The 23,584-nt window shown below is 41.8% G+C and overlaps 1 protein-coding gene across 10 annotated transcripts in view; it reads right to left on the bottom strand.

Moving 5' to 3' along the window:
- The window catches only part of LOC105676868 (nucleolysin TIAR), a 395,737-nt gene that overhangs the window by 174,093 nt on the left and 198,060 nt on the right, over positions 1-23,584 (bottom strand). The window lies entirely within an intron of this gene.

The raw sequence follows: 23,584 nt of genomic DNA, 5'->3' as shown, positions 1-23,584 counted from the left end.
ATACATGTACACACACGGTCACGTGTGCACCTGTGAACTCTGGCATATACTTGTACGGTAACGTTTGACGTGACGGCATCGCGCCGCATATGTTTCTCGTAACAACCCTCGCCTATCATCCGTAGGTAGTAAATTTAGGTTTATCCGGGGTATCCACGAGACATGCGTGTGTGTGTGTGTGTGTGTGTGTGTGTGTTGGTGTAAGAGTTAAGCGTCGCATCGTTCTCTGGTTATGCAACCAACTTTGCTGGGGTCGTAGTTAGAATTACTTTCGTCGTGAAGTAACAGCTTGATTAATGAAAACGTCGCATCGATTGCGACTACACGAAAAGTACAATTAACAACAGAGAGAAACGAAATTTCATTTTGATCCTTCTAGCAGCATTTATTTTCCGAAAGATTCCACGCTTTAGTCGTTTTTAATAACTTTATGGTAATTAACGTTAATAATAATAATAATCGTTGAACACACGGGAAGTATGCATGTCACATCGAATATTCTCCATTCTCCGCAATTCCACACGCATATCTAAAATGTACTCGATAATACGGCGCATTTCAAAGAGCGCAGCCCAACACGAACTCCACGATTTTTGCCGCAGGCCGACAACGTCGGCTTACGTCGGTGTACCTGCCCGTAGAAATCGTACTTTTGTCCGGGTTCTGGTTTTGCTCACGGGCGAGCGGTAGGGCAAGGAAACGAAACAGAGGAACCGGCAATTTACTGCCTTTCCTTCCTAGGAAAGGTCCGGCTAAATAAGAGAGCTGGGGTCTTATTAGCAGATGATGGGGACGACGCTATGCCCTCCACCCCACGTTTCCTCGGGAAACAACGCTGCCTTGAGTTAACGGAACAGAGACGCAGAAGGACGCCGGTGGATGGAGGTAGTTTGTCAACCCAGGGCTTGTTCCCGGTCCGGGCGAACCTAATTAAAGCTGTACACTTTTCTTTCATTATGGCTTCCCTATTCGCTACTAACCCCTCGGTTTCAACATTCGTCTCTTTCCTATGGTAAATGGTTCGTGCGATATCTACTATTCGTCATTTTTAACTTATTTACACGAATATTTGCACTGCTTTTCTCTTTGTCGTTAATTTAAAATCTTTCCAATAACATCGGGTCATTTACTCTTTCCCCATTCATATCTTTTTCTTCTTTTTTTGCAAATTGATAAGTTCCGGCAAATATCTTAACTTTTTAAATAAAATTTTGTAAAATAATAATAATAATTTGATATTGCATCGTTTGAAAATTAAGAAAAATAATCAAAACTTGTTATTATTTTGTATAATTAAAAATTATTACTCACATTGTCGTTGCAACATGGAGAAACTTAACAGCTCTTTTATACCCTTCGTACAATACGCGCGGGACGCAGAATAGGAACAAAAATGGCAATGGTCAAAAGCGCCATGCTGGCTGCGCTCGATAGCGTTTCTTCGCAGGGAAGCAGCTTCACGCTCCATGTACGAAGAACGTAAACGTATCCCTGACGCGAGGGCTTCAGTCGGCAGTTCTGCGCCTGCTTCGATACGGTTCGCTCGCCTGTACGTTCCACAACCGAGTCCCAGCTTTCGGGTGAATTAGCAACAGCGCGGCTAGCTATACTTGAGCAGTCGTGTAATCTCGCGTATAGGCTGTCCCTTTCATAAACGTGCAGAGCATTGTCGGTTGCACACGAATGCCTGGGTACCCAGTGGTTACGGTAATGAAATTGCTACGCTACCCCTACAGCTGATATTATTCTGCTTCCAACAGGAATACCGGCCATTGCGTCGGTTAGTTTAGGGACCAGCCGAGTGATATTTCGCGAAGTTTCCTCGAGCTATTCGCAAGCTCTCTCCCATTAAGCACGCGTAGTGTCCGTTCTCTACCTGGCAGACATGTTGCACCCTACGGCCGAGTGCCCGTCCGAACTACTTACGTTAACGCCGTCGATTGAGTATCATCGGGGGAAGATTATTTCGCCACTTTCCCTTCGATAGATTACATTAGTGTCTGAAACTCGCAAACGAGGCAGACCGGAGGAAGTGCTAACCACAATTTATCCGCCACTGAACAAATGCTTGCTCGAAATAAGCTTTTCGCAATGATAGCGGCGATAGAAATAATAAATTATCCTCCCGCTGTTTTACAATTGAACTAAATTTAGTGATAAATTTGATTAAAAATGTATAATGTATGGAAATAGTGTATTTTGCATTTGAATAAATGCATAACATTTGTCAAAAAGGCGGCGGATCGTGCGGTCGCAATAAACGCTATGTTTGATAATTTCTTCATTATGATTAACTGGTATTGTAAAGTGTAATTAATGTTATTTCAAATATCACTTCGATGGATCATTATACAGTTTTTTGTGAATACATAATTCGGCCCAGGAAATTTATTTCGCATCATAAAGCAGTACGTATTTATTTTAAAATTCTGGGAGCAAAGTGAGTAATGTTGAAATATTATGCTTTATATAAAACAGCAAGCGGCGTAATATAGGATTGAAAGTATAAATTACGGGGAAATTTGTAAATGAATCATTTGAAACTGAAATATGAGAGTAAGCTGGCTACGGCCGCGTAGTGAACATTCCAGTTCTGTGCCTGCGCAGTCAATATTTACCTGGCAAACGCCGTGCAATGAATTCGTGCAGTCTGTGCGAAATGACGTTTTATGTTATGTTTACATTTTCATTATTTATTTTACGCGGTATCAGCTGTTCACCACGTAGAACTATTTAACGTAATTCAATGAAAGGCGACGTTTGACTTGACCGTTTATACGGATAAGTTTAATATAAGATCATAATTTATACACCGAAAGTAGCTCTCGCTAAAGCGCTAGCTTAACGAAACGCTTCGTGCCGCTTATATTATGCTATTTTTGAATATTCAGAAAATATTTGAAATTAAAATAAATTTCCAAAGGTATGCAAAATTATAATACTGTTTTCGAAGATCGGCCACGGTAATAGTAGCGATGTAAATTCGGCAATTCCATATCCCAATCACCTTTCGTCCCGTAATGCAATTGTGATAAAAGGATAATATTTCACTCCTCCTATTATTTCATTAATGATGCTCGGAACTGATTTCATCAAATAATGCGGTAGACGTAACGTGAGCTATCGTTACGGTTAATGGCGCGATCGCCTCGTTTTAATTATGGCATTCGATATTACTGAATGTACTGTATGTCCGGCGCAAAATGGACGCGTCAGTCGCTGGATTATCTTCGGCATTCAAACGTAACCGTGCTATCTGGGCGACATTTGCGCAAGCCTAGATTAGTCCTTCGATTAAGTTTAAACGCAATCGCACATCACTCAGAAGGTAACGGCGATTTTATACAGGGCGTGAAACGGCCGCCGCGCCGAGAGGATTACTATTCCAAGGAAAATCGGTAACGATTGCGAGGAGGTGAGAGCCACTGGCTCCTCTCGGTAGCAGTTCAATTACAGTTACCACGTTAACGACTACGCCAGAGGGCCGATAATGTCGCGATACGGGTCAGGAACTGGCCGCGGTTCCTTTATGCTAACGAATGCTTACACACCAAGAGAGAGCCCCCGCATAGACGATCATATATCGCGTGCCAAAGATAGTGGAGAAATTAGCTGAAAATGGTGATCTTTGGAACGCTTATTGGAGCGGTCACCTTTATCCGAAATACAATCTTGCACGTTAATTGAGATTAGAAACGTATGTGTGGGAAATAGAAAGCGCGGTACGGAAAATAGCTTCGGAAGCGTCATTATGTTTCTTAAATTATGCTGATCCTACGTTCCTTAATTCCATCATACTTTTATAAAAGAAGAGTACTTTTTCTAATGTAATCTAATTTCCTGCAGGAGACCTTCAAATATTACAATTATCATTGCGAAAAGAAGCTAGCAAATTTATAAACATAAGAAAAACGTGTGAGATGTATTCTGAGGGTGAATCCTCTGATTTCTTAATGGTAACTTTCCTTTTATACTGGTACTCTAAGTGGGGCTATCTCGAGGGAACCCTCGCAATTTATATTAATGTAGTAAACGTGAGAAGGCACTACATACCGTATGAAAATATCGTCGACCTAAAAGAACAGGGCAATTTACAGAATATTTGAATTGTAAAATTTCTGTTTTGAGTACCCACTTTTGAGTTCTATATTTTTAAATAAAACATGAATATTATTCCGACCACTAATTATAAATTTTTTAAATATAATCGTTGTGCGTATGATTATTTTGGACTGAGAATCTATCTTACGATGTTTCCGATAGCCATATTTTGGCGACAGATACTGTACAAATTTCAAACTTATTCATGCTATAAAATTAATTAAATTTGTTTAATTAATTCCTGGAGTCACATCTTTGAAAAAAAAAACCATTAATATTTCACGGAATACAAAAGACCAAGGGAAAATAAACGACTTCGTGGACAGAATACTCAAGATTACCGGCGACGCGTACGCGTTGAGCAGCGGACGAATGAACGATCTGATCTCCGCGGCGTAAAGCGAACGGGATAACGAAAAAAAAAAAAAAAAAAAACACTGGTGAAAGAAGATCGGCGCGGGTGCGAGCTGACGGGGCGAGGTATAGTGCCCGCCGAAATGCGCCATTGTGCGAGTTCCGTAGCGCCGTCGCTTCGTGCGGCTATTACCGCGATAATATCTCGGACGGTGCAGCACAAAATGCCCAATTAGGTATGAAGAGCGCGAAAAAAGGACAAGTCGGGGAGGGAAAAAAAGAGGAGGAAATGGGAGCGAGAGGTAAAGGGATTAGAGGAGGTGTGACAGTGAGAGATAGAGAGCGGTCGCGGGTCATATCCGAATGGGCAAGCGGCGGGGGGCGGCGGGGAGGAAGTAGATCGTACATGGGAATGCTGCGTTGGTAGAAGGAAGAAAGGCTGCTGGGGAACGGAGGGTGCTGTGTAGGTACATAGGTAGGGTAGAAGAGGGCAACGATAGTACACCCCCTCCTCCTGCGGGCAACCGTCAGGAGGTGAGAGTGGGCCAGTCAGGGGGTTTTGCGCAATGCGCCCGCCGGCGCTGCAGTGGAGTTTATTCCTGATCTCTGCGTACTTTCCTCTCTCTGTTTGCACGCCATTGTGTGTCACAGGTTGTTGCAGCTCGCAACTTTTTATACGCGGGTCGCGCTGCCGCGCGATCCCTCGCCGTGAACCCACGCGCGCGGAAAGAGACAGAACCGCCGACTCGATTGTTTCTTTTTCTTTTTTTTCCTACCTCTTTGCTCCCCAGACGAACGATTGATTTAGAACGCTGCGAGACAGCCGTGCTATTTATAGCTCGTACTTATGCAATTTGAAGCCGGTCGCGAGAGAACTCTTGCAGTTACTTCGACGTGCTTCCGTTTTCTAATTCGAACGTTGCGGAGCAGAATAGCGGCGCCCTACCTACCACGCGTCGATATCACTGAAGAAGGGCCGTTCTGCCGGCGCTTATACCGGAGCTCATTGTCTCGTATTTGCATTGTTATTCATATTAGAAAGGTGGTTATTAATGATCCGTTTTTCATTTCCGACAATGTGCCATCAGCTCGCAATTACATAGAAATGGTTAATATGAATGCGCAGTTAATGGTTCGAATAGATTACAATTCTCGTTCGATTTATATGTGCATGAATAAGAAGTTACTGCAACATATTGATATATTAATAATCATAAACGTTAAAAATAACAGCTTTGCCCAGTATGTTTGAATATTTAAGATTGATATCTATATATACACCTAAACTTTTAAAATAAATTATTCAAATACAAAATATTATAATTCTTGTGTTGAGCGCATTTTATTATCCTGTTTTAAGATTGTCATGAAACCAAGTTATGCTTATTATATATTTTTAAAATTATTCAAGTTTTATACAATTTAAATTTGTATGCTGTTTCCATTACGGCACCATTCTAAATGCATAAAGCCAGAATTACAAATTCTGCAAGAATATTTACGACAGGCAGCATATGAAAATACATCGCTGCGGTATCACATGATCGAATATGCATTTACTTGGCTTTTAATATGACGTCTTTTCCATTATTAGATGGCACTCTGAAATATCGTCTGGAACGTGACTTTTCACCTTGACAAGTAGCTGAAAGTGGCTTGCAGCACCTGGTATAAGTTTCTTCCGTCGAAATTCTAAACCACTTGAAAGATGAGAAATTTCATTGAATCGATTGCCATTGAAGTGCCTTGAATACCTTGAAGAAGTACATGGATGTGTATTTATTTTGGCTTCCAAGTTCGATAACCAAAGATCAAAATTGTGCAAGAAAAAATGCTTCAGGCTATCGTTTAAGATGCGTTTACGTTTGAAGCCTTTATTACTATTCGAACAAATAATCTTTGTTTCGATGTAGCGAAAATCCTCTTAAAAATATTGAAATTGTGAACATTGTTCCACGTGTCTAATTAATTAAATTCTTTATTATGTGTATTATATGATTTATTATAATAGATTATTATTAAAATTATTCAAAGTATTATTAAGTGTTTTCAATTACATCAATTATCATTATTATTATATATAAGTAATGTCGGAACAATAAATCGTAATTGCTTAATTTAATATACTTTGTGTTGTACAGCCATTTAATATATTTACGTTAAAATTTATTTGCTACGCGCAATATTGATCGTTATTAATTAAATTACTTACTGCAAAGATTGTTATTGATTACTGTTACATTTTATATGAGGCTTCCGATTGTTAACGCAAGCAAAATAAACAAATGCGCTAAGTAATTAACACGTGCGCATACGCCAAAAACTTTCTGCACATAAATTATGGGCTTCTACTCTTCCAACCGCACACATTTGGCAAGCGCCGCCTCTTTTGCACCATTCCGCCGACGAATACAAAACTGTTAGTCGTGATATTCATAATATGGCGATGCCGCGGAAAAATGTCGGACGCATCCAAATTAATACGCCGGGCTGTCGAGAAAAAAATGAGCCGTGCGAGAGCCGCGGAGCGTATTGCGCGCGCAGCGCGCAAGTGGAGCGATGTATTTTTATTCTCGCCGCGGAGCGCTGTTCCCGCAGAATGTAACCGGCGGACTAAAGTCCATCAAACGCAATCCCGGTCGGGCGTTTTAAAAAGATTATTCGAACGGGGAGAAACAACTGGCGGGAAAGCGAAATGGAAAAGTCGCCTTTCGCATTATCTGTTGACAATTCATTATTGGATTCGATACACCCGCTTTCGAATTCCAATAGCGGAAAGTTTTCTGCGCCGTGCACCGTGTGTCTGTACGTATTGTATCAACAAACAAACACGCAAACACACGGCCGCGTAGCGACCTGAGCGCTCACGCCGGTTATTCGTACGTGCACTTATACGAGTCCTCGAAATAAACCCGACGCTGAAGGGAAGGGTGGGCCCTGCTGGTATGTTTGTTTAGAAAATAAGAACGCGTCGTTCGAAACTTGTATACTCAACTCACCCGACTCCCCTCTTCTCGCTACCCGTTGCCCCTATTCATCCCGCGTGCACCCCCCAATCGCTACCGCGTCCCGCAACCCACGTCGGTAACCCACGTTCGCCCGCCTTCGTTCTCGCGTATTTTTCTTCCCGCATTCGAAGCGTCCCCTGCTTGTGGTTTTTTCGTTTCTTTCTATATTTGGTTCCGCAATATTTTAGCAATAGCCCCAACATGCTCGCGAGGAAAACGCATAGCAGCTGCGAAGGTGTACGTGCAATATTGTCGACATGGGTGCACTCCCTTTATAGATGGCATCTATGCGTTATTCTTCCCTTCTGCTCCCTTTTTCTTGCCACCGCGAGGGATTGTATGCTAATTGGAGTCGTGGTAAAAAAAAGGGACGTTTTTAAATCAGATAAGTAAAAGCATTATCTGTGCGATCTCTCAGTTAGTGACACACTTCCGATAAAATCGCGAAAGTGTAGCGTGAAACATAGCAATAAGAGATTATAAAGAAAAGATAACGTATTATATTTTTATACGTCGCTATTAAAACAACTATTACTATATCTATGCTAATCCATATTCATTTTCAATAATGTTTCAACATCACGTTAAAATACCGAGAATCACTTATGTGAGAAAAGAAGGTTAATAATTTTAGAAGCCGTGACTTTCTTTAACATCGCACACTCGTACCACTCGGTATTTGCTATTTTTCCACGTAACATTTCCGTTATCAAACTCGCCAGCTTCCTCCCGTAATCGCGTCGCTCTGGTTTCAGCATTCACTCGATATCAACGGACGCATCTCGGGAACGTATCGCGTTGCGTTGCACTTCAACGCATTTATATTTTTTTTTATTTTCGCCGCACTCTAAACATCCCTCGCTTACATTCCCCTCTGTCGTTCCCGCGCTCGGTTCTACAATATTTCAGCGAACGGCGACAGTTCTTCGCAAGATTCTATGGCTGCAGGTGCATGTCGTACGTGCAACGTTCGCGGAACCGAGTGCCATCCTGCCCTTATCGATATCTCCCGCACATCCTCTCCCTACGGCACACCCATAGCTTTCTTCTAACCAAGAGGGTATCGTCCTCCATCTTTATCCTCCTGTTTCTTCCGCAAGCGCACTCACGGCGCCCTATGTATCGTCATTTCTGCGCTATCTCATTTCTCACCGCCAATTCCTATCGCACTTACACCGGTGTACATTGGTATTCCGTATTACCGTCATATCACGCGAGCACCTTTCGTTCTAGATCCTTCGCGGTGTAGCCAAGCTGCCATCGTATATGGACTTCGGGTCTTCGGGGCAATCGGTCTCCGGTATTTCTGAATAATTTATTCAAAATCGGCCTGTTAATAATTCAGAGCGCTCGGCTCTCGTGCGTGCGACGTACGGCGGGGGAAAAAAGGATGGTTAGAGCGTGGATCGCGAGGAGGGTGAACGGGAGAATGTTCATTAGGGTACAGCCGGTCAAATACGCCCGAGGGATGAATAATGTGACAATGTACAATCGCATGTACACAGGGATTGGCTGTACCTGCCTGGTTTTTGGTAAACAAACGTAGAAAGATCAGCTCGAAACAATAAAATTGTTGGCGCTGCGACGCAGCTGTTTTGTCGACTATCGTGGACATTATTGTTATCTCGTTAAATTACTAATTAGGTCCCTTTTGGCCGCCTCGGAATGGTGCGCATTCGCCCGCGCCACACTCGACATCATAGTGTTAACCGCACAGTATCATGGCAATTTAATAATTTAATTGTACGCTTTTCACAAGTAATAATAGAGTCCTATGTCTGGTCTCGCTCGACATGTTATTATCAGTACGCCTAAGGCACTTTGGAAAGTCAAACGATTGCGTTCGTGGAGCATATTGTAAAATATTTTGCGTGAATGTTAAACAAATGCGTAGCTAGCTTGTAAATGGCACTACAATGGAATGGAATATCAACAAAAGTATCGTTTTAAAAATTCGAATAGAGTTTATATAAAAGCATTTTATCATTAAATTCGTAAAAAATACTTTGATATTTTTTGCCCGATAATCTGCATTAATTCCAATTAAAGTTTGCGCAAATATATTTGTGTAAAACGTGCGTTTAACGCACTGCACTGTATTATATATTGAGATTGTCATCATTTTTATTACTAATGATGCAATATTAAATTTTAAAACAGTCATTATATCGAGTTGGTATTTTTAAATTGTCATTGCGTTTCGTTCGTTCTATTCGCAAATAAACTGGAAAACATCATTTCTGCAGAATAATTTCTGAACGGCGGAGTGCGGACTTCACGGATTGAACGTACCGATTTTATTGCGCACGTCGCGCGAAATTTTCGAGGCAGCTCAGCTATTTCGTGAGGTCGAGGCGAAACAAATAGTATGCAAACGCAAAACGAAGCAAAAAAGAGAAGCTGCGATGACCGAGTGACGACAGCGCGGCATGCTAAAAATGCACATGCGCATAACTCAGCGGTTTAATCGCGAATGCAACTACGGCACGCGTAATGAAAGCGCCTCGAAAAACAAGCTGGCAGCAGCAGCGGCGGCGGCAGCGGTAACAGCAGCATCGGCAACGGCAGCAGCAACGACTGCAGAGCTAGTAGTAACAGCAGCGATAGCGCCGGCACGTAACACGCAGGCAATATTTAGGAGGGTAGGAAAGGGTAGTAGACAACATTCTTGTGGTGAACTCTCGTAAACACACGCTCGACCCTAGGGGTGGGAGGTCAGTGCCATAAATCCAACCTCTCCCAACCGTCTGGACATTAGGCCGAATTAAAAAGTTATTTTTTCAGTGGCTTCCTTTCCTTCATTGCTCGAGCGCTGCGCTTAGCGAGTATACGTGCTCGCCCACTTCTAAGGCATCCCTAGCTTCAGCCATAATGGAACGAGAAATGACTGGCGCGGCAAGTAGTCGGCTACTTTTCCAGAATGCATCTTGCCGGTTACGCAAGAGGCGTTACTTTGTAAATGCGTAACAAATGCGTTTTATCAGCTTCCGTAATGCTTTGCGAACACCGGTCCGATTTAGTAGACAGAGAGAATGCGCTAATACCGTAATACCTTCGCAGCGCCTTACAACGCTCTGTAACGTTGGCTGAATTTTTAATTAAAGTTATAGATCTTCGCGGGGCGAAATTCTGAATGACACAAATGTTATATTGCAATCGAAAATTTTATATCTTAATAGGTAAACTTATTGTCGGTTAACCTGCGCGGCAAATTAAAATTGCGCAGCGGTTTCAGTCGGCAAACTTTTCCCACGCATTTGCCCGGAGAAATATCAAGAGTGTGATGGACCATAAGAGCCGGCGATTCGCGTGAGAGAATGGTGAGGAAAAATTCCAATCTTTTTTCAGACCGTTTAGTTGGTGAGGTTTTAAGTATGTAACGAGTAATCTGCCCAGTGTCTGGGTCTGGCTTTGTCGGAGACTTCGTTATTCCGTCGTGCAGAAACAAAAGCTGTTTCTTTTGTATTAAGTTTGCCAGTTCCCCAGTAAAACTGTTAGTTTACGCGGGTACTTTATTAATTAACAGGGCAGCCCGGGAGTGCAGTGAATGCCGTTTGGTACTTTTGGTTAGTTCCGACTTTTGCTCGGTTACTTCGTTGCTAATCATCGTTAGATATGTAATAGAATGGCTATATATGTGTAAAAATTTCAACTTCACTTTTGTTTTTCTTCCACGCTGTCGGGCACTAAAACTAAAACTCGTAATGTCAGACACATATTTACAATAAAAATGGCACTTTATTTCGCCAAGTTTAGTTTGAAACTGATATTTACAAAAGAGAAACATAGAAAAGGGAAAAAAACAATCGAGAAATAGCGTTGGAAATATTTTGTTCAAAGAATATGTGAAATTCGCGAATTTTGGTAAAAATTTAAAAAAAAATTATTAATAAAAAGATTGAAGGAGGTTTTTTCTCTTTTTTGTGCACATTAATTAAGCTAATTTGATATAAAACTTTGCGCAACATCAGACAATTACATTTTTATACTGAGGTTTCTGGAAATTTACTTTTTATTGATATGTAACTTAAGGTGCACATTCACGATCAGACGAAATGGACAGTGACGGAGTACTTGCATATTTCATAAGCATCGTTGGCAGGAAGAGGAAAACGCCTCTGAAGAACTGAGTGTTTCGGTGATTAGCATGTCAGAGCGCGCGCCACCAGGATGAGGCTTCATCTAGAATTCTGTTTAATTTCTGCGTGCATTAGCCCGCTACTCTCTTTTTTTTCCGTTTTTTATTTTTCTTTTTGAACTCGTGTGCGCAACTGTCTGCGGTCCTAAATCTAAATTTTTTGCGATACATAACGCCAGAAGAGGCAAAATAAAAGGAGTCGTCTTGTAGTTGGCCGAAAGTGGATGCATAGCGGATGGTGGAACGTGTTATTGAAGAAGAGGCGAAACGCCGGGGCCCCGCTAGGGAAATTAAAGGGCTTTTTAATCCCACAAGACGAATCGCCAGCATCTCAGAGAAAATTTCATTTTCCTGAGGCATAAACGGAAGATAATAAAAGTAAGCAGCTAACGCCTAACATATTACGCGCGACGCAACACTGGAGACCTGTTCCGATCTGTATATAAGCATCTTATCGAGTATTACATCCGATGTACTGTTGTAGTGTTGTTGGAGGAAGGCCGCAGATAAGCCACTATTATGCAGGATTAAGATTGGGATTAAGGCCTGCCTGCAACTCGATTAATTCCAACTGTTTTAGACATTAATTGAAAGCGATAAACAAATCTTTGAAAAAGAAGGATAACTAGATAAAATCTCCTACTGTTAAACAAAACGAAATGATGTTAATTTTACGAGTACAATTGTTTTAAGCAAATGAGAAACTTCTTTATCGTCCTGTTCTTTTGAATGATCGAATTGAATGCGCACGAAGACGCATCTTTTTATTTGAGCCAGCTCTCGTCTTAGATATGGCGCTATACGCGAGATGCTCGAAAGATATGTAGCATGTGAAGAAACCAGGCGAAGGAATAAGTTCTGGAATGTAAAGCATCGAAATCGCCCGGAGTATCAAAAATGTCGAGTGGTATTCGGTCTACATCTTGTGGTCCCCGGAAAAACGGAAGAGTTTTCCGGGGACGGAAAAGAAAATCGACGTCAAAAATGCGCGGAACGGAATAAAATGACTAAGTGCTTTCCGAATCCGAACGATTCGTATATGTCTCTCATGGTATTTTTGCCTAGTGAGAATATTATCCTTTTAGGAAGAAAATTGATAATTCAGTTTACTACATTTATGCCATCAATCTTTCGCGCTTTCAATTTGACAGAGTACGTTGCCGTTGGCATTACGCGAACGTGTCTGATATAGATTTTACATATTGCTCGTTTACAAATTATCTCGCAAAGCTTCACTTGATGCAAATCATGGATCGTATAATTTTTTTAATTCAAATTTTTTAATTATGAGTTAATTATTATTTGCGTGCAAAAAATTTCTAGAAATCCAAGGAAAGTGCTAAACCCGGTACTTGTATTCTCCGCATTATGAGTTGGTTCTTAACAAAGATTGTTGTTTTTGCGTTTCGCAAAGAAACGTGTACATATGTTCGCATCCATCTGTCAGTCTGGTCGAGTATTTATTTACAACAAGGTGAAATATGGAGATGTGACTGTAGGAGGCGAAGGACCAGAAACATAAAAGAGAGAGAGAGAGAGAGAGAGAGAGAGAGAGAGAGAGAGAGAGGGAGAAAGGAAGAGAGAAAAAAGAGAGTTGGGACAAGCTGGAGAAGGATCGCAGAGCAGACGTAAGCGAGGAGTGAGCTAGGGGTGAGGGCTCGGAACGACGCTCGCCCTTGGGCGTGTAATTACGCGCTTCGTTTCTCGAAAGCCTCCAGGGTCAACGCAAATGCGGGGCTGGTAGCGGCGCCACAGAGAATACCGTGCCTTCGTACTCGTCACGGCGTTGTTTTTGCGACAAACCGATGACTCTTTCTCTCTCGCTTTTCCTCTGCCCACAACGCATCCTCGCTTGCAGTCGTCCGCTTTGTTATGCTTACAGAGCCGGCGCGGTAAAACAGAGATCGTTTCACTTACTTTCACTTTCCACCAGCGTCAATTCTGCCTTTGTCATAGATTAGTGTAACGACTAGCCGCGCAAGTGGATGTATTAATTACGATAATGTGTATTACAATCAGCAGACATCGTGGTGTATTTAAACGCGGCCGCAGAACGCGAGACGCTGCGTCGGAATTGCTTTAATTGCTGATTCGAAGACTTATTGCGAAATTTGACGCGTGAGATTGCTTCGGTCCCGAGCGGCGCAAAGAAACTCATTAAAGCGACGAATTCAAAGATAAAGACGAGAATTGATAATATCCAATATCGACTTATAATTAGCAAGCGAATAACAATCTCTCTTTTTTTTTTCTTTTTTTTTTCCTCGTCGAAGCCTCGAGCGATTTCGTCGAGCGAGGCGAAACTGCTGTATAAATCAACTGCTATCGTCTCCATTAGATAAAAGGAGGGGAAACAAGAAATCGAAGAACGTCAGGTACAGAGCGAACACAACGGTACAAACGTAAAGTATCCTTTGTGGAATATTCCGCGGCATCCGCCGTGCCGTGAGTCCGAGTATAAGACCGGGTGGTTCTCTGCTGAAGTCAGTTCCCCCCCGCCTTTGGGTCCACCATTGATCCCCTTCTTGCTTCCCGAGTACCAGTACCTCACCCGCATATGGCCTTCTGCTGCACGCGCTCGATGTTTACGAAGCTTTTAAGCGCCCGCAGCATAATTCTCATAACCACGGACAAAGAGGTCGAGAAGGAGAGTTTGGGTGAAGCGGGATAGATAGATAGCGGAAGAGCGGAGAGATCGGCCGTGTGAGATCAAGCAGTAGTAACCGCGAAGTCGGAGCTAAGGCTATGCGCTTCTGGGTATGTTTTGCTTAGAGAGAACATAATGCATACGCCGACCATGCCGGCGGGCTTAGCGTACGTCGGGTGAAGGGGGGAGGGGTGGGGTGGGGGTGGAAGGAAGGGGAGAGTCGGTGGAGAAGGGGGCGAAGGGGTAGTCGAGGGCGACGCAGGGAATACTCCGCAAGGATTCGCCGTAGGGCTCGCCGTGGCAGAATTGCAGCTACGACTTCCAGATGTGTATAAAGAGGAGGGGAGGGGAAGGACTGCTAGTCGGCTCAGGTTACCACAACATGCCGGGGGCTTCTCGAGGTTGGACATCCCCGGTAGTTTAGCGGGTCCCTATAACCTCCCTTTACAGCTACGGCGTTCCTCCCACGCCCGTCCCTGTGTTTGCTCACAAAGCCGGCAGAGAGAAAGGGCGAGGTTAATTAATTAACGAGTTTTTACTTAGGCCACAACCAGGCCAGGCCAGGCGAGGCCGGCGAGGCCGCGCCCCGTGTGTTTGTTGTATCCTCGGTTTGTTGGTAATTGTTAGTCATTTATGTAAACGTAATTTGGGAAGGCTTGGGTGGCGGCTCTAGCCGTGGGCAACATTCCGCGCTAAATCAAACATAGCTGTATTCCAACAGTAAGCGGCGCGCACGAATAGCGCGGGCGGATGCTTCGTAAGCGTACGTAGCGACACGTAGAACTCGAATCTAGTATAAGCGGAAAGTTTATCACCCGCGGTTATAGGTATGCACCGCCGTATTACCCTCAACTGCCACCGAAAATGCACTTGGGAATAAAACCCCGTGTTTAATAGATCTCGCGACTGCACGGATTCAATTTGTCGCTCGTAAGTATAGACTTAACAAAACATCCTTTCTTTAATAAGAACGTATCCGTATTTCGCTCGGTTTATATAGAAGAATTCGAGATAAATTGTGGGGTTGACAATTCAAAAAATTTTTTATGTGAATTTGAGTATTATATGTTTTGCTTAAATGCGAAAAATCGCGTGTATACATAAATTATTTTGTAACATGTCATAACAAATATCAATTATGCACGCGAAAATTTCCAGTAACAGTCAACGCATAATTTTTCATTTTTATTCACGATGAATAACAAGTTATACGCCATAATTTTATTATTCTCGCATGTGCCTGAATTTATGAAAAAATATTTTATTCCGAAAATAGGATTGTTCGTTATCCTGAGATTTATTTGGCGATCAACAGTTATGCGGCCGAAAGAAACCAATCTGCGTCTTTTTAAAACCCGATTCAATTATTTTATCGAGCGATGCGGACAAAAAATGTTCAAAAATCATACTCGATAAATCGATTACCGTCGGCGACACGATATGCACACGCCGCTTTGGATATGGATGGCGATCGTGGGAAAGCTCGCGCTGAAGCAACATCAAGTGCCCGCGGTGAATAGGCTCTTTCTCTCTTTCCCACGTGTTCATCATGACTGGCGAATTAACGCCGCCTCACTCACTCTTCCTGTGCTCACTTTATTTACGCGTGCGGCAACAAATACATGTATACACCAAAACGCGCGATGCCATAGCCACCATAAAGGCTTACGCGTACCCATAAATCCCAATTACAGCTACGAATGCTGCAGACCAGCGGCCGTGACACGCCGCAAAGTGCGGCCCGTCCATAAATTTTGCCGGGCCGGACGTACCGAATTTTCCATGCAATTTGAATAAGAGATACGCATTTGGGAAAATATGCGAGCGCGCGCGCGCGAGCTTTCGTCCGTGCGCGCCTCACCTCGTCGGTGCACGTGAAATTTTCAGAGAATGTTACGCTCGATCCATCCGACGCACCGGTTTATCGCGATGGTCGGACTTGTTTTGTATTCATTTCCCAGCGAAACGGAAAAGAATTCGGATGCGGATAGTGTTTATCGCATTCATCTTCGATTGCTGGAAACATAATTTTATATGACGTTTCCTTTCAGATACAGCGAGGCGTTGCTGGTTTCCAAATAGAAAAAAAACTCGATATTAACGTATTTTCGTAAACGATTGTCGTGCGACCTAAAGTTTACATTTTCACAATTATTTTGGATTATAACCACAAAAGTTTTTTGTAACTTTACTAGAAATATATTTCCAGCTGCGAACGCGTCCAAATCATATCGGGAGGAAAATAAATTATATTTGAATTTTTTAATACGAGTTACTCAAAACCATTAGATCAAAATAGAAGCGCATTGGAGAGAACAGCCGGCAAAGCTAGTTACACAGATACATAAAACATTCACTCGTTTTATTACATTAAATTTTCACTTTTGTTGTTGCGTTGTTCTCCATTTCGCCTGGCCGCTCTTTATTTTAGTTCGCTCGGAATTTTTTCTCGCGCACAGTATTTCTCCGGCTACCTTCCGCAGCAGTATCCTTTTTCTGCTTTTTTGCTTCCTCTTATAGCCTCTCGTTGGCTCTCGTGTTAAACAAATAACTCGAAAATCGAGCGCTTCGTGCGTACGATGTTCTTTCTCATCGAGTGACGACGTGAAAGTTCGCACATTACGCGGCTACGTTTCGTTCCGCGCCCGCAGGTCGAAATGAAGTGAGCGGAAGATAAACACATGGAGAGCATAATTGTACGCGCGTGAAGATGTTCGTAATCGTCAATTAGCACTTCAATACATAGGGGAGGTCGCGCGCGACTGAAACGCGCTGCTCTTGGAAACGACGAATATCGATCTTGTTTAAATGTACATTCGTTTCTTTTCAATTTCACACAAAAAATGTACAATTAATTACTGTTTTTATATATATTCTTTAAATATACGATAATTAATCTAAATATAAATTTTATTTAAATGCGCACAATAATAATAGATAATCGTAAAATTTTGTCAGTATTAATTATGCGGCAGTTTAATATAATTTAGTTTTACACAGATTATAAAAAAATAGCTATAGTAAATTGCTACTTCATTTTAGCTACCTTCCTCTAGATCACTTTGGCGCACGGTGCTGTATTCAGGGTTACTGTGGCATAGAAACTTTGTCATAGTCTGACATAATCTAGACATACCTCGGCTTACACTGGCTTAATTTAGTGTACTTCGTATCTGATTAAAATCTCTAGTCTGGACATTACATGAATCTAAATTTAGAACGCTATTATGATTGTCTTATTACCGTGCTGCAAATTTCACTCGAAAGAAGTAGTATAAAATCTTTGCACTAAAATTTACATGTACTTTTGCCGAAAAAACGATAATTTTTTTAAACAAAAATTTGCAAAAATGATTACACTTGCACTTTCATAATGAATAACAATACTACTGATGTACTGATCTTAACGCGAAGAGATTGGCAAAGATAAAAACAGCATAAGCAATAGTTACGATAATTTGTGACATGAAGAAAAAATCTGGATTCATTGTTGGTCGAAAGTGTCAAATCTGGCCAGGCGTATTCTACACCTTTAGGGCATAGTGAATACATACGTGCGTAGCAGTATATGCGCAAATCAGAATGTGCAAACAAAAGGTAGAGTCGTGAGATGTACTAAACTTCATTGCTATTAACGCTCTTTATTACTATTGTACGCGAAGAGGAACAGAAGCGGAATAAACCTTGCGCTTTAAGCTTGTCGCGTAAATGTGGTTGGTTTGACAAAACGTACGCAAACACGTACATAGAGCTTAGTCTGGCTCATTAATGGCTAAAGATAATGCTTCAGGTTCAAGACTGATGGAAATATCAGGAGTATCTCTCAAAGCCCAAACTACCATGCGGCCTGAGGCAAAGCTGCATAAAGCACCTGGCAACCAATACGCGACACATCATGCGGAATTTGATCCTTATCTCAGTAAATTATAGCAAGCAGGCTTATAAATGCGGCGTTTGACAAAATTTTCATTTCTGCTTTTGTCTGTTTTTATTTTTTTTTTTTTTTCATTTTGATTTTTCTTCTTCGAGCAACGTAGATTCAAATCGATGGCAAGTGAAACATACGGGAAGGATTTCAGAAGTAATAGCGGCCTTGCCGGGATTCACCGAGGAAAAATGATAATCCTATCCCACATGCAGAAGTATCCCTGCATCCTGGCGAGCAGGCCAACGCATAAATAACAAAGTGGATTTCTAGATTTTTCATGCGACCAACCTCCCTAGATTTATCGATCTTCTTGCATGGTGCACTGTAAGCGTCCAAAATGTTGTAAGTCGCGATTGTCTCAATCGCATCTTCCCTTTTCCTTTCCTGTTTTTATTTCGGAGGAGAAATATGATCGGATATTTTGGAAATAAAAATCACACGACAGTATTATTGACTGTTTTGAGATATTATTTTCAAAAATATGTGAATTTTTATTTCAGAAATTAAACAATGCGGAATTTATGAGTATAATCGAACGAATGGAATGTGTGCATTTTTAAATAACACATGCAGGCATAATGGATGCGACGGGCCGTGCAGATTTTTATCGCGATCGGGGGGGGGGGGGGGTGACAAGAAATCGATTGATCATGTTGATTCTTTCCGCGTTACATTATCGACGCGAATAGAGCGCGACGCGGCAATTTTATAAAGTAGGAACGACGAGTCTGTAACGGCTACGCGACGAGATCTATAAAGCTATTCGTGCACGTGAGCAACTGTCGGGTAACGGATCGCGTTTATTACGAGCCATAGCGCAACAAAGCACCCCCGACACGATCCATCTAACCGTTCGTAAGGTTAAGGGGCATTACATTAATGCGCGCTTGTCGGTAGACAAGAGGGCAGTGGGTTCTAAGTTTGTGCAACCCAGTAAGGTTCTGGGAAAGCTGGCAACGCGTATAACGACAAGAGACCGCCGACGAGCCGAGCGCTCTGCTTCTTATTTTCATAAGAGTTATAGCTTATTCTATTATCATTCTTCCTCCCTCAAATATATCGTTTAATATTTGAAACGCACAATTTCGTAGAAATATTTTCGACCGATATATTTGTTGCAGTTTCTCGATAGGTAGTTTAAAGATATCCTTCTTCTCCATTCTTTCCCGAATGCGTCTCTATTCTTATTTTCCATTCTTGTTTCGATTCCCGTAGTTCGGTCACGATTTCGTTACGCTATAAAATCGCGCCGGCTTCAAAACTTCTCTATCCCGGGCCTTTCTCCTTTCTTTCCGCCGAACCCGGGAATTCCTTTATCAATTATGAAACTCGAAATCTCCGGAAAGCTTATACACATTCGAAAATCCATATTCAACCAGCGAAAGGGGGAGTTTCGGGAGAGAGTTTCTGTCGCGCGAAATTGTACTACGCTTTTTTTTTGGCTGCCCCTCCGTCTCTCCTGGTCCGGCTCCACCCCCGAACCACCCTCCGGGCGCAACGGCGGAAATGCGTTGTGAAATATTTAACCTGGTCTATCCCGTCGCCACCCCCAGCAGCGAACCCCTTCCTCCGTTGAACCCCTCCCACTCAACTCGCGCTCTTCCGCCCTCCATCCCCGCTGGCTCGATAGCTAGCTACGAACATCCGGTGTTCTGCATTATTAAATACGCGACACCAACCTCTCGATACTCTGATTTTATGGGAAATCCGTGAATGAAATAACTCGTCTCTTTCTCGCCATGTCATAGTTTCTTCTCGGACGTTACGTATGAGCGGGCCGTGTCGACTGTCTTCATGAATTCAACACGGAGTTTATTCCTCCTCTCCGCCACACGCTTCCCTTTTTTCGGCAAGCTTTATTGGTTCGAACGATAAGATTGAAAAGAGTGTTGAAACACCGCGAGATCTATTGATATCCGACAAAATTATAATCGCACACACGATTGTTACATTATTACGCTAGCTCAAACTGAGCAATAATGAAGGCTTGTAAACAAGAAAGAAATATTTAAGAATGCTTACGTGAAGTTTCATATCATTCAATGTTAAATAAAGTTAAACCCATAAAAAAAATCATAAAAATCAAAGTTAGAATGTTTATTCATGTGAAATCTGTGATAGCGCATCTTATTCGTCAAAAAATACTTTCTCACCGTGGCAAGTTTATATACGTTCGTTTCTTCTTAACGAAGCTGAACGTGCAGACTCGTGAAATGAATGCGCCATGGCTATAGCTGCCGTCATAAAACTTCACTTTTACGTTCGAATCCTTTCTTATTTATGAGACGATATCCGGAAATATGCAATAAAATTACACGTCCTTGTATACGGCATTTTGCAGTATAAATACCATAAATACTGTAGTAGGTCAGCCTCGCGAATTGTACCATGGCTTTGGGCAAGGATATATCTCGATCGACGTTATTGTATGAATTATTAATTATTTGCGGAGTACAAGCCATGAAACTATGCGAGTTTCAAATTTTACCCTCTTTATTCTGCAGTTTTCGTTTCGTTAATTTACCTTGGGTTACAAGTTCTCTTTATTTGATGCAATAAATAAGTCTTTTTTGCTTAATAATACAAAAACCAAGTGCACACGTAGGACCAGCACAGGAGCTCATAGCTTTCGATCTCTTGACACATACCACGGGACTGTTTAATTACACCGTGGTATTTTAACTATTTCAATGTAGACAGATGTAATGTCTCGGGAGGTTTACTACTACATTCGTAATGGAGCAACGATAAAATTGTACGTTAATGTAATATAGCGCGGAAACATTTAAATGTAACTCAGCAATTTAAATCAGGATCATAAATAATTTACTAATGATCACATTGTATTTAATGGCATGCGAATTCTAGGCACAGATTTACCGATGATTATTAACGAACAAAATTATAAGTTAATCTTAGAAATTAGCGTATAAAATTATTTACTGGACGTATTAACGCTTTCATTATCGAGTATATTTTCCTTCTCACAGCGCAAACAAAAGTCACGCACCCGTGCCGCTGTTAAATATTTTATAAAGATAAATTATGAAAGAGAGGGTATTATTGCCTCGTATTTCACAATATGAATTCATGTGTTGACGATCTTCATAAGTTGATAAATCGCCCGCAATCTCAGAAAATTAAACTTTTTGATCTTTCTGGCTATCAAAGGTAAGAGATTGACGAGGTCGGCCTAATCATTAATGATTCACGAAATTGGAGGTAGATTGAGAAGGGTCCTGCAGCCAATAACACTATACTTCCAAACCACATTACTCTTTTCGTTTTTCCCCGACTGCACTACCTTGCCCACGCTCTATTCCTAAGTCCGATTTCACCTGGTAAGATTGACTTTAATTCTGCAACAGCGTTAATATTGCACGACCGCTTGTTCCATACTGATTCGGTTTCTTATTGCTCTGATGCATCTTAGAAATCGATTGGGTGCTCCATATATTTTAACGTTTCTATCTATGTATATTTAAAATATGCATTTGCCTTTTAATTTGTTTAAATATTCAGTTAAAACAGACTCATGAAATAATCAATTAAAAGGTACGCATACAGCGTACGTAACAGAAATTTAATATTTAAAGTAATATAATGGTTTTCATAGTTTTTTTAGTAGATCACAATACATAAAAACCTTTCTTTATCTTTAAAATAGGATACTGAAATTTTTATCAGAAGCTAAAATCTGTGTAAAAAAATACAGTCGCAATACAGTCATAATTTTAACATGTTCAGACATTCTAATACTTTTATTAATTGCAAAATTTCAGCGTTTTACAGTGAAATTATATTTCTAATAAAGATCTACATCATTAAATTTATGAGAATAATAAAAAGAAGTGAGTGTTAGTAAGATTTCGCAAAGAAATTAATTTAGAGAAATGCATATGGATTAGTTTATGTCGGATATATGCAAGCACACGACATACTAATTGGCCGTAACTGTACGTGCCGCAATTATTCACTGTTGGCTGAATACAAAAAGCGAGAGTAAACCAATAGAAGGAGAAGGATGGAGATAGGAAGCTAGAGCGCGTGGGCAACGGAGACCGAGAAGGGTGGAGGTGTTAGACGAGAAAAGTTTTTGCCGTTTTATTGCTACGGCAAGCGTAGATTCAGGATATACGCGCTCCTATTATCTACCTATCTGCCGTGCGACCCCGACTAAACAGTCATAAACAGTCACCCAAGATAACATACACGATGGCGCGCTTTGCTTCTGACCGTTCGAGCGTGTATAATGATATTAATTATTAAAAGCAGAGCAGAACGACAACAGGCAACTCTGTCAAAGCGGCGTCGACGGCGGTGCCTGCGGCTTGCTTCTCGTGCCGTTATATTATTTTTCGTCGCGACCTTTCCCGCGCTTCGTGCAGCTGGTTATTAAGGCGAGGTGCAAAGTGACAGTAAGGGGCGAAGGTAAGGGAGGTTAAACACAGTAGTTTTTCGTGCTGGCCGGAAGTAATTTGATCTGTGTACGAGCACAAAGAAGATTCCTAATAGCACTGGATCACGGTGTCATATTGCGTGTCTTCCGAAACCGCGGGCGAACGGAACGTAATACAAGCAGTCGTGTTGTAAATATCAGTGAATTTATTAACCGTGGTATGAATTTAAGTTGAAAGCGGGACAATTATTCACGGCAGTATTATACAAAAAATATAAAAAAATGTTCATAAATTCAAAATAAAATTATACAGTAAAATATGAAATAACTATTCACAATTTCTCTGATTAAAAAGCTATTGTGGAAAGAGCTGTATTTCGATATTTTTGTTAGGTTTGATTCCATGTCCAAATGACGTTTAATGTAGACGCGAATTTGCGATCATTTTGTGTGACACAACGAAAAATTCAGTCGGTAGGCGTTAAAGCACGTCTTAACTATCTGTAAAAGAACGCGGCCAATTTCCGTTCTTCCTCTCACACGTTCGTGTGTTACGTGCGCAACACCTACGTCGGTCCGAGCAGTCCGGATAATACGACAAATGGGGAATGCGGTGCAGTTTCATGATATGGGGCGTGGACGATGAGGAGAGGGACGGGCAGAGGCAGGGAGTCTCTGCCACCACGGAATTCGGCATTCCTGCAGGGGCGCCTAATTGCTATGGGCCACGCACACGAGGAATTAATAATTAAAATAAAATATTGCGGCGAACGGGTCGAGTCTCCCCTCTTTTATTCGACGACGAGATCGAGCAGGACGAAGCGGGGCGCGGCGCGACACCGACGGCGGCGGCAGTCGTGCTCTGGTTTTCAGCCCCACAGGCGGTAATATACATAATTAAACATACGTGACTTATCTGCTGAAAAATGTTGCGTTTAACACCCACCTCCGCCCCTCGAACCGTGCGCCCTCGTCCTTCGCGCGCGGTCGCCTCCTCTCATCCGGCGAC

The sequence above is a fragment of the Linepithema humile genome, chromosome 4 (genome assembly GCF_040581485.1).
Source record: "Linepithema humile isolate Giens D197 chromosome 4, Lhum_UNIL_v1.0, whole genome shotgun sequence".
NCBI lineage: Eukaryota > Metazoa > Arthropoda > Insecta > Hymenoptera > Formicidae > Linepithema > Linepithema humile.
Note: the sequence above shows the minus strand (reverse complement) of the source record. Positions and strands in the feature narration are given on the sequence as shown.